Source organism: Pinus tabuliformis, chromosome J, assembly GCF_031772625.1.
Source record: "Pinus tabuliformis cultivar Carrire ecotype Pingquan chromosome J, CPIR1, whole genome shotgun sequence".
Lineage (NCBI taxonomy): Eukaryota > Viridiplantae > Streptophyta > Pinopsida > Pinales > Pinaceae > Pinus > Pinus tabuliformis.
This window is the reverse complement of record NC_142295.1, coordinates 1,104,115,728-1,104,126,497: the sequence shown is the minus strand read 5'-3', so window position 1 is coordinate 1,104,126,497 and position 10,770 is coordinate 1,104,115,728. Positions and strand designations below refer to the sequence as shown.

General features: G+C 37.3%; 1 pseudogene; it reads left to right on the top strand.

Moving 5' to 3' along the window:
* The first annotated feature begins 687 nt into the window (after window positions 1-687).
* On the top strand, window positions 688-9,304 carry LOC149230895 (aspartyl protease family protein At5g10770-like; annotated as a pseudogene).
* The last annotated feature ends 1,466 nt before the right edge of the window (window positions 9,305-10,770 follow it).

The following is a 10,770-nucleotide window of genomic DNA, read 5'->3' as shown; positions in this document are numbered from 1 at the left end:
ATTAGCTAGTTTTTCTCAATTTCATGAGAGAGAGTTTCATTCTATTAGTGAAACTTACATCGAATTGGTTTGCAAAAAGGTCTTCCTCAAACAATCATTCTTGAGTATGAACACATACACTGGAAATGAAATCTGGAATATGAAAGCATCATTTTCCAGGTCTACACAAAGTCACATCCAAACTCAACTTGAGACTTGTTCTTGCCCAAAACTCTGCAAAACTTGCCCATGACCATAACAACAATATAAGAAACATTTTTTACGACATTGTTAGCGAACCTTGGTGGGGAAATTCCTCCATAATCACTGTCAATTAACACCTGGCGAGTTGCTTGCAAGAGATGAAGGCAGGATCTACCTATATTCCCGTCAATGGCTGGACAGAGCAACACGACGATGGATTATTGAGACTGCCCAAGACTCATGAGTTGTGCTGAATCCATTCGTGAAATGATTCCTCGGTGAAAACTCAACTTGAGACTAGTTCTTGCCCAAAACTCTACAAAAATTGCTCGAAATATGTTCCACATGTCAGAATGTAATTAGATCGAATAAGGAAAATGAAGCTCTCAGATTGGCTGAGTGAACAAGTTTTTCCCACCCAAACCCTGTAGAGAAAATGCATAATGACTTAATTAATAGCCAATGTTATTCTTTCCTCCTTTCATAGCCCTTCACTCTATCTCAATGGGTAACTGAACAACACATTTTCTGGTCTTTTGTATAAGGGTGGTTTCCATTTTAATGCTTCAATGCCTACAAATGCACAGTGCAACAACCCTAGACCATGAGAATTACAATACTATCTCGGTTGAAAACTTCAAATGGAAAGAGCCACATGGGTTTGCCAAATGCCTAGCTTCATTCATAGGTGAGGTAATTTTTTTGTTTTAATTTTTCAAAGTACTTAGATAATTCTTTGACCAAGATGCATAAATCACCTGGAACTTGCATTTGACCTCATCCATGACCAACTTACTTTCATATCTACTTTGATTTCTATGACCAACTTCATTTCATGTTGTTCTGCTTCAATGAGGGTGCATGTGTAGCTCAAAAATCCCATGAGAATTACCACCCTATCATAGTTGAACACTTCTAATGGAAAGACACATGAGGATTTGCCAAATGCCCAATATGATCTGTAGCGAAGTTGATTGAATGAATGTTGACAATATAGAAGTAGGGGAATTTATATTTATTGAGTTCATCTGGATGGATAGCCAAACAATGTAGCCTCTCTCATGTTTTGTTTAAAAGCAACCACTAATATGCTTATGCGGGCTCATAGGCAGTTAAGCAACTCAATATCATGAGAATCACCATATTATCCCAATTCATATGTAGGGATTTTCCAAATGCTTCTAGATTTTTTTTTGGTGGGGGCGAATTCCTTTGGTTGAGTTGTCTTAGTAACTTAATACTTTCACATCATCTCATCCCAACTTCCTTTCCTATCTACACAGTCCATCTCAATAGATATCCAAATACCACATTCTCTAATGTTATGTTTAATAGTGGTCGTTGTTTGGCTCATGGGCAGTTCAACAACCCTAGACTACTAGAATTACCACACTATCTCATCCTCAAACTTCAAATGAATAAATTCCTAGGAATTTTCCATGTGTTCAACTTCATTTGTAGGTTATGGAGAGGAAATATGTTTTCAAGAATTTTTTTGTGTTAGGGTGATTCTAGTAAATTTCAGTGGATTAATTTTCAGGCTTCAGGTTTATGAGAACTCTTGGTTTTGATGGGCGGGATGAGAATTCATGGTTTTGACAATTGAGATCCTAACAAGGATGTTTTTAGACACTACCACTTATCTTTATGTTTAGTGATACTAACATTTTGGCTAAGTTGTCGAGTCACCTGGTATGATTTCCATATATTTACTATGTGTTGAACGTTATGGCAATACAAATCTGACCACCCAGTTACTTGCATGTTAAGGTTTTTATTTTTGGTTTATATTAATAAGAATTGGATCACATGGCTACTTGAATTTTTTCATGCTTGGTCAAACCAAAACTTAGAATGCTTTATATTTGCAATATTCGTGTGCTCTATCAAAATAATTAATCAAAATTTGTGTGTGCAGGTCAGGAAGTGCTAAATCAAGGAGTGAATATAAGACTGGATCATATTCATGGGGTCTGCTCACCTCTCAGACCCATCAACTTGAGCTCATGGATAGACTTGGTCTCTCAGAATTTCGAACGAGACAATGATTGTTTGAATACAATAAGGTCTAAAAACAATGACACTTATTCTCTAGTGAGAAATGTTCCTCTTCAACCTGGAAGAAAATTCGGTACAATAAACTATATTGTAACAACAGGGTTTGGGACACAAGCTAAGAATTTGTTGCTGGTAATTTACACGAGAAACAATGTGACATGGATATAATGTAGGCCTTGTTCAGACTACTATTCATAGGTAGATCCCATATTCGATCTTCAACATGTTAAGAAATGATAGCAAGAAATTCCAGTTTAATTTGTGCTTGAATTAAACTATGAATTAAATTCGAATTCTATTCTCATAGAAACTTAAAATAGCTAAATTAAGTTTATTAAACTTACTTAACTTAGGAAATTCGAGCTGGAAGTCTTTTGGAAGTCATGTATATGTTCTCCCTACTTTGTAGGATTCTAGTGTGAGTTAATTGTGACTTGTAAAATAGAAGACTCAGTTTCACAAGTCAGTTCAGTTAAATTAGTTCTCAAACTGATTGAGATAACTAATAGTGAGCTAACAGTGAGTGGTGACACTAATGAACTACACCAATGCTACTCTAGTTAACTGAATATTTACACATCATAAACTCATGCATGTTGATTCTAAGAAAGACCCAATTGAGACTAGAATGCAGGGACAATGTACTATTTGTTTTAGATTTTTCTGAGTTGCACTAATAGTGCATGCAATCAGGAACTGATCCTTGAGGAATTGTGCTATTTTTAGAGGCTTTATTTCGCTTTAAATACAAGCTATCCTTCATAAATATTACACATTGGAATAGAGGCTTGGAGAGCTTGTGAAGAGGCTAAGCTTTGGCCTTGAGCTTTCTTATGAGTTGGAGATTGAATTTGTTGAGTGTTGGGATTGTTCTAGAGAGAACAAGAATTGTAATTTCATCTTGATTTTTTGGATTAATACAAAACATATAGTGGAGTTTTAAGTTGTGTATTTCTCCGGATATTTATTGTGTTATGTACCTTTGATTCTCTTCCTCTATTGATTATTGTTTTCTCGATGTTTATGGGCTTTTGTTGTAAAGAGTAGAAGTATATTCTTGTCTCTTGCTTTAGAAAATTGCATTAGCTTGTGAATCTAAAGGATTTTCTATATGGTTTCAGAGCAAGAATGTTTTTTGGGCCGAGAGTTTGCAGAGCATATCTGAGAATTTATGTGCAAAGTTTTTAGAAAAAAATTGATGATATGGATTCCTTGGGAAAAGATACACAATTTAAAAAAAAAAAATCGGCCAAATCAGAGTTTGGATGAGGGAGATATTGCTGATTTAAAATAAGCTCTCCAGAGGATATTTCAAATTTTTGAGTTCTGGGTTATAGGTGAAAGTCAAATTTGCATACATACTTCAGGATCGACAGATGACGTTCCATGGGTTGAGGCTTGAGTATGGCTTGGAAGGCAGCTTGAATTTTATAGCCTGCAGGGGCAGGATGGAGGTTGTGCTATAAGATAATGGCTTGAAGGAATTCATTGATCAAGAAGTCCCTAAGCCAACAGCTACGGACGCATGGAACTCGGCCGAATGGAAGAAGTGTGTGGTGAAGGCAAGGTGGATAATATTTGAGGGAGTTCGAGATCACATTGTCTCAAGTCTCCATGACAAGGAAACTCTGCATGCTATGTGGAAAACATTGAAAAACTTGTATCAGAATAACAATGATCAAAGGAAGTTAGCACTGAAGGATAAACTTCGTAAAATCAAGATGGAGAAAGGCAAGATGATTCCAAAGTACTTAACCAAGTTCACTCGATGCCGGGATGAACTTGGAAGTGTTGGAATCACGGTTTCCGAGGAGGATATGGTGAGCCTTGCTCTTCTTGGACTCCCAAAAAGCTAGCATAGTTATCGGGATTCTGTCAATAGTCGGGAGAAGCTGCCAGATTGGGAACAACTATGGTCAGATTTGATCCAGGATGAGGTCAGGAGGAACACTAGGGATGGTTGTTCATCAAAGAATGATGATGAAGAGAACTGTTCCTTAGTGATCAAGGCAAGGAAGTGGAAAGGTAAAACTTATTGTTCTAAATCATATTCTTATCATGGAGGTAAGAAGAAGGACATGATGAAAGTTAAATGCTTTCATTGCCACAAGATGGGTCACTTTGCTACAAATTTTCCTTTGAAGAAGTCCAAGGAGAAGTCCTCAAGAGGAGTCGCGGGTGAAGCTTTGGCCTCCCAATTTGAATTGGACTTTTCCTTCATTGCATGCATGGTGTCTTCAATGATGGGAAGTGTTTGATACTTAGAAATTGGAGCTTCATTCGACATGACTAGCGAAAAAGACTTATTTAGTGACCTATAGAAAAAATATCTCAAGATGCATATTGAGATGGGTGATGATAGTAAGTATAGTGTTATTGGTGTAGGTACTATTACTTTTCAGAGGGAGCATGCAGCTCCACTCACCTTGAAGAATGTTATGCATGTACCCAGACCGAAGAAGAACTTGGTATTTATTGCCATGCTTGAGGATAGAGGCTATGATGTGATCTTTTCAAAAGGAAATGTGTTCCTTCGACGCATAGCCACGGGTCAAGTAAAGAATATAGGGATTCGAGTTCAGAATCTCTATAAGATAGAGGTAGAGTATTGTGTTGATTTGAGTTCAAAAGCAGAAAATCTGTTGAGCCGAGACATTGGTGAGTTGTGGCATGAGCGATTGGGCCACTTGCATCATGGGCCTTTGAAGATATTGCAACAAATCTCTATTAGTCTTCCCAAAGCTACGCTTGAGCAAGTTGATACATGCAAGTGTTGTACTTTGGGAAAATACACCAAGTATTCCTTTGGAGACAGTGAGTCGAGCAGAGTCTATTGTGGAGAGAGTCCATTTAGATGTGTGTGGACAATTTTCGACAGCATCCAAGACCAAACACAGGCATTATGTTATATTTGTTGATGAATTTTCTTGTAAATGTTGGGTATTTTTTATGCAGAAAAAGGATCAAACGTTCACAAAGTTTTGTGAGTTCAAAGCATTAGTAAAGAAAGAGTCTAGCAAGAAGGTTAAAGCTCTATGGAGCGATAATAGTGGTGAGTATGTCACCAATGAGTTTAAGAAATTCTATGTAGTGGAAGGGATTAAACGATAGTTGACGACACAACATAACCGTCAATAGAATGAGGTTGCCGAGAGGAAGAACAAGAGCATAGTAGGGGCAGCAAGGGCTATGCTACATGATTAGGGCCTACCACTACACTTGTGGGTTGAGGCATGCAACACAACGATTTATGTTTAGAACTGTAGCCCACATCGGATACTTGAGATGAAGACACCAGAGGAGGCATATTCCAGTAAGAGCCTAGATGTTGATCACTTCAGGGTTTTTGGGTCATCAATTTATTGCCATGTGACCAAATATGCACAAAAGAATCTTGAGCCAACAACAAAGTTAGGGATATTTGTGGGGTACACTGATACACCCCACAACTATCATGTGTACATGTCGACTAGTCGGATGACAGTGGTTCACAGAGATATCAAGTTCGAAGAGGAGAAGGCCATGCAAGTATCCCTTGAGAGGGAGCTTGAGCTACATGCAGATGAGGAGCTTTTAGCTCCTAAGGTTGAGGGACCTTAGATTAATGTGGAGTAGCCATATGCAAAGGTTCAAAGAGTGAAGACATCCACTCAGGAAGAGTCTTCTAGAGAGGGAAGAAAGCGCACTAGAGAGGCTGCCAGATTGTTGGATGATCCATGGGAGAATGTGGGAGCACCCTCTTCTCAGCACATATAGAGGGGGTCACTAAAGAGGTACACTAGATACATGGAACTTATGGGTGCATGTGTTGTGAAAAATCCATCTTCCTTTCTGGAAGTAGTTCAACAACAGATTTGGGTTGATGCGATGGTGGAGGAGTATGACTCCATATTTCAAAACAGTGTTTGAGATGTGGTCTCGAGACTGAAGGGCAAGTTAGTTGTGAGATCCCATTGGCTTTACAAGGTAAAGAAAGCTACATATGGTAGTGTGGAGAAGAATAAGCCCAGATTTGTGGCTCGTGGCTTTTCATAGGTAGAGGGGATTGGCTATGATAAGAACTTTTCTCCTATGGCAAGGTACTTGTCAATCAGATATATTTTGGCACTATCAGCACAGATGGGTTGGAAGATCCATTAGAATGATGTGAAGACAACCTTTCTCAATGGCATGATTGAGGAAGAGGTGTACGTAGATCAGCCCAAAGGTTTTGAAACCTTGGACCATGAGTCGCATGTGTGCCGACTCAAGAGAGCTTTGTATGGGTTGAAGCAAGCACCCTGTGCTTGATACTCCATGATAGATAGCTACTTCACTACGTTGGTCTTCACAAAGAGTGAAGCATATGTAAACCTGTATCACATAGTGGTGGAAGGTAAGATGTTGATCATTATACTTTATGTAGATGATCTCATATTGACAAGTAATGAGAATCTCATCAAATCTTGCAAGGAGGACCTTGCAATAGAGTTTGAGATGAAGGACATGGGGTTGATGCATTACTTTCTTGGCATGGAGTTACGACAGGGAGATGGGAATTTGTTTGTATCTTAGGGAAAGTATGCCAACGAGATACTCATGAGATTCCACATGGAGAGCATTAAAGCCATGGAGACTCCTCTATCTAGTAACTGGAGGAAGGAGGATGCTACTTCATAGGAAGTAGTGGAAGCTATTGTTTACAGGAAACTTGTGGGCTCACTCTTGTACTATGTGATCACACGATCAGATATGTGTTATGCAGTTAACCAACTTATTCAAGTGATGGTTAGGCCTACAAAGCTGTATTGGAAGGCGACAAAGCATGTATTGAGATACCTTAGAGGCAATACTCAGTTTGGGTTATGGTACAGACAGACAGAGGGAGTGAAGCTTCAAGGCTTCATCGATGTAGATTGGGCATGGAGTCCATCCGATAGGAAGAGCACATCAGAAGGGATCTTTAGTATTGGGTCAGTGACAATTTCTTGGTACAACAGGAAACAAAAATCGGTTGCACTCAGTTTGGAAGTGGCAGAGTATATAGTTGCAAGTCAAGTAGCATGTGAGGCTATATAGATGAGGAAGATCCTGGTTGGTTTGTTTGGTCAGCAGATGGATCCGATAGTGATTTATTCTGATAATCAAAGTTGTATCAAACTTTCTAAAAATCCAGTCTTTCATCATTGGTCCAAGCATATTGATATATGGTATCATCATCTCAGAGATTGTGTATTGAGGCAGATAATGTTGTTAGATTACATTCCCACAGAGGAGCAAGATGATGACATCTTGACAAAGGCATTGTCAAGATGTAAATTCAAGTTTTACAGAGACATGATCAGGGTAGTTGATAATCCCTTTCTTGTTGAGAGGGAGTGTTGAGAAATGACAACAAGAAGTTCCAGTTTAATTTTTCCTTGAATTAAACTATGAATTAAATTCGAATTCCATTCTCATAGCAACTTAAAATAGTTAAATTAAGCTTATTAAACTTACTTAACTTAGGAAATTCGAGTTGGAAGTCTTTTGGAAGTCATGTCTATGTTCTCCCTACTTTGGAGGAGTCCAGTGTGAGTTGATTGTGAGTTGTAAAATGGAAGTCTCAAGTTCATGAGTCAGTTCAGTTAAATTAGTTCTCAAATTGGTTGAGAGAACTGATAATGAGTTAACATTTAGTGGTGACACTAATGAACTCCACAAGTGCTACTCTAGTTAACTGAATATTTACTCATCAGAAACTCATGCATGTTGATTATGAGAAAGACCTAGTTGAGACTAGAGTGCAGGGACAATGTATATTTGTTTTAGATTTTTCTGTGTTTCACTGATATTGCATGCAATCAGGAACTGATCCTTGAGGGATTAAGCTATTTTTAGAGTCTTTATTTCCCTTTAAATAAAAGCTATCCTTCATAGCAATTACACATTGGAATAGAGACTTGGAGAGATTGTGAAGAGGTTAAGCTTTGGCCTTGAGCTTACTTATGAGTTGAAGATTAAATTTGTTGAGTGCTGGGATTGTTCTAGAGAGAACAAGCATTGTAATTTCATCTTGATTTTCTAGATTAATACAAAATAGATAGTGGGGTTTTAAGATGTGGCTTTCCCCAGATATTTATTATGATATGTGCTTTTGATTCTCTTCCTCTATTGATTATTGTTTTCTCGATGTTTATGGGCTTCCACTGTAAAGAGTAGAAGTAGATTCTTGTCTCTTTCTTTAGCAAATTGCATTAGCTTGTGAATCTACATGATTTTCTACACAACAGTAATATTCTTATAAACACTTACCCTTTCAATCGACTGCCTGTACTGAATTGACCACTTCAAAATAAAATCGGAACCCTTGCAGTGTTGGGGTTGCGTTTATGAAGTCAACTACAAGGATGGATCAAGAACCCAAGGAGATTTTAGCCAGGAGACCTTCACTCTGGGTTCTGATTCTTTCCAAGGCTTCGCCTTCGAATGCGGGCATTCCAATACAAGGGGCTTTAAAGGCTTGATTGAGCTTTTAGGATTGGGGCAGACTGCCTTTGCCTTTCGTTTCCAGACAAAAAGAAAATATGGTGGCCAATTCTCATATTGTCTTATGGATTTCCTATCCTCCACAACAACAGGGTCACTCAACGTCGGCCAGAGTTCGATTCCTACCACTGCCGCTTTCACCCCTCTCACCTTAAATTCTGATTATCCTAGCTTTTATTTCATGGGATTGAATAGCATAAGCGTCGGAGGTGAGAGGCTCTCGAGTCCGCATGCTACTCTTGGAGGATAAGGCACATTTGTCGCCTCTGGAACTGTCATAGCTTGGCTTGCCCTAGACGCATATGATGCCCTGAATACTTCATTCTAGAGCAAGACCTAGCATCTTCTGACCTAGCATCTTCTGAGTGCGAACCTGGACACAAATTTGCTCCTGGAAACTTGCTACGACCTCTCTGGCTCCAGCTAGGTCAACCTTCCAACTATAAATTTCCACTTCGACAAAAATGCAGGCGTGACTATAATGGAAAAGGGGATTTTGTTTCCCATTCAGAATGATGAAGCTTAGATGTGCCTGGCATTGGCAGCTACAATGTAGGTGAACAACAGGGTTGGAATTTGGATTTCTCGCTACAATGTAGGCGAGCAACAGGGTTGGAATTTGGATTTCTCTTTACTTGTCATACAATTTTATTTTAATGTTTTGGGTCCTTATGTTTACCATCAAGAAAAGTTATGTTTAAAATTTTTCCCTTCAAAGGTGATGTGCTCATAATAAATTAACCCTTCACCAATAATTTTTTTATTAAAAAAATACATTTCAATAACATAATTATGTTAAAAAATTTCACATATATGTCATAACGAAAAACAAAATTAACATAACACACAAATCATTTATTAAATCTTGAATCTTGGTTTGAAATTGCATGGAACACTCACAATAAAATCTTTCAAACCTGAAATCAAATGTCCTTGACCGTGACATGCCATAACATTTGTATATATGAGATATGACTAAGGAAATTTTATGGGACATATATGATGACTAACACAATAAAACTATTGAATGTTATCAATAAAAACTCAAAAGTAGATTAATTAATATAGTTTATGTTATGATTTACATAATCTAATATATATTATTGGATCTAAAAATAATGTATACATTTTACCTTATATATTTTAGCATTTCTTTGGATCATGGGATATACACTAATATTAATAAGATTGAATACATAATATCTGAACCTTTTAAAAATTAAAAAACTAAATATATAATAAACGGACATTGTGGATCTCTTAACATCGTGTTATAGGATTATGTTATGATTTCCTCCTTCATTATTACATTCTTAGACAACATTAAAGCTTGAACATGTGTGAAGTACTAAAGGAAATTTGAAATAATAATTTGGTTGGTGTTTTTTTTTACCCTACTCCAATGTGCCTCATATTCCAATGCATTGGTGCATTGATAGGCATGGGGCACATTTCTAACATGTTTTCCTCTATAAAATATCTTAATCTACCCTGTTACATATGTTTGTGTTATGCACCAATGTGTAGGTATGTTTAGTACACTTCAAAAACCAATTTTTAAATAAATAATTTAATGGGACCTTGATGCAATGTTCCTTGTATAAAGATACATCAATGCAATGGTCTATTTAGAGCACACTAGAACAATGGTATGTTTAGTGCACATTGTACAAAAATCCTTTTAAAATTTATTACACTACACATTGTATCACTTGAATCAATCTAGTTATTTTATTTAGTGCATTAACATTTTTTTTTATCAAATGTTAGCCTAATGTAGTGTGCATGGTATTGCACACATGAGTGTGTCTGCCTTTTAAATTGACATTTTAGTGAAATTTAGGTTTCATATTAACCCTAAAACTAGCATGTCTGATAACATGATTTACATGTGTGTTGTACTTAATAACAAGCATTGGGAAAAATATATGTTTTCCTTACCATGTTGCATCTTTTTCAATGTATGTATTTTACAAAAAAATGAGCATGGGACGATGTATATCTATCAAGAGAGATGGGGGT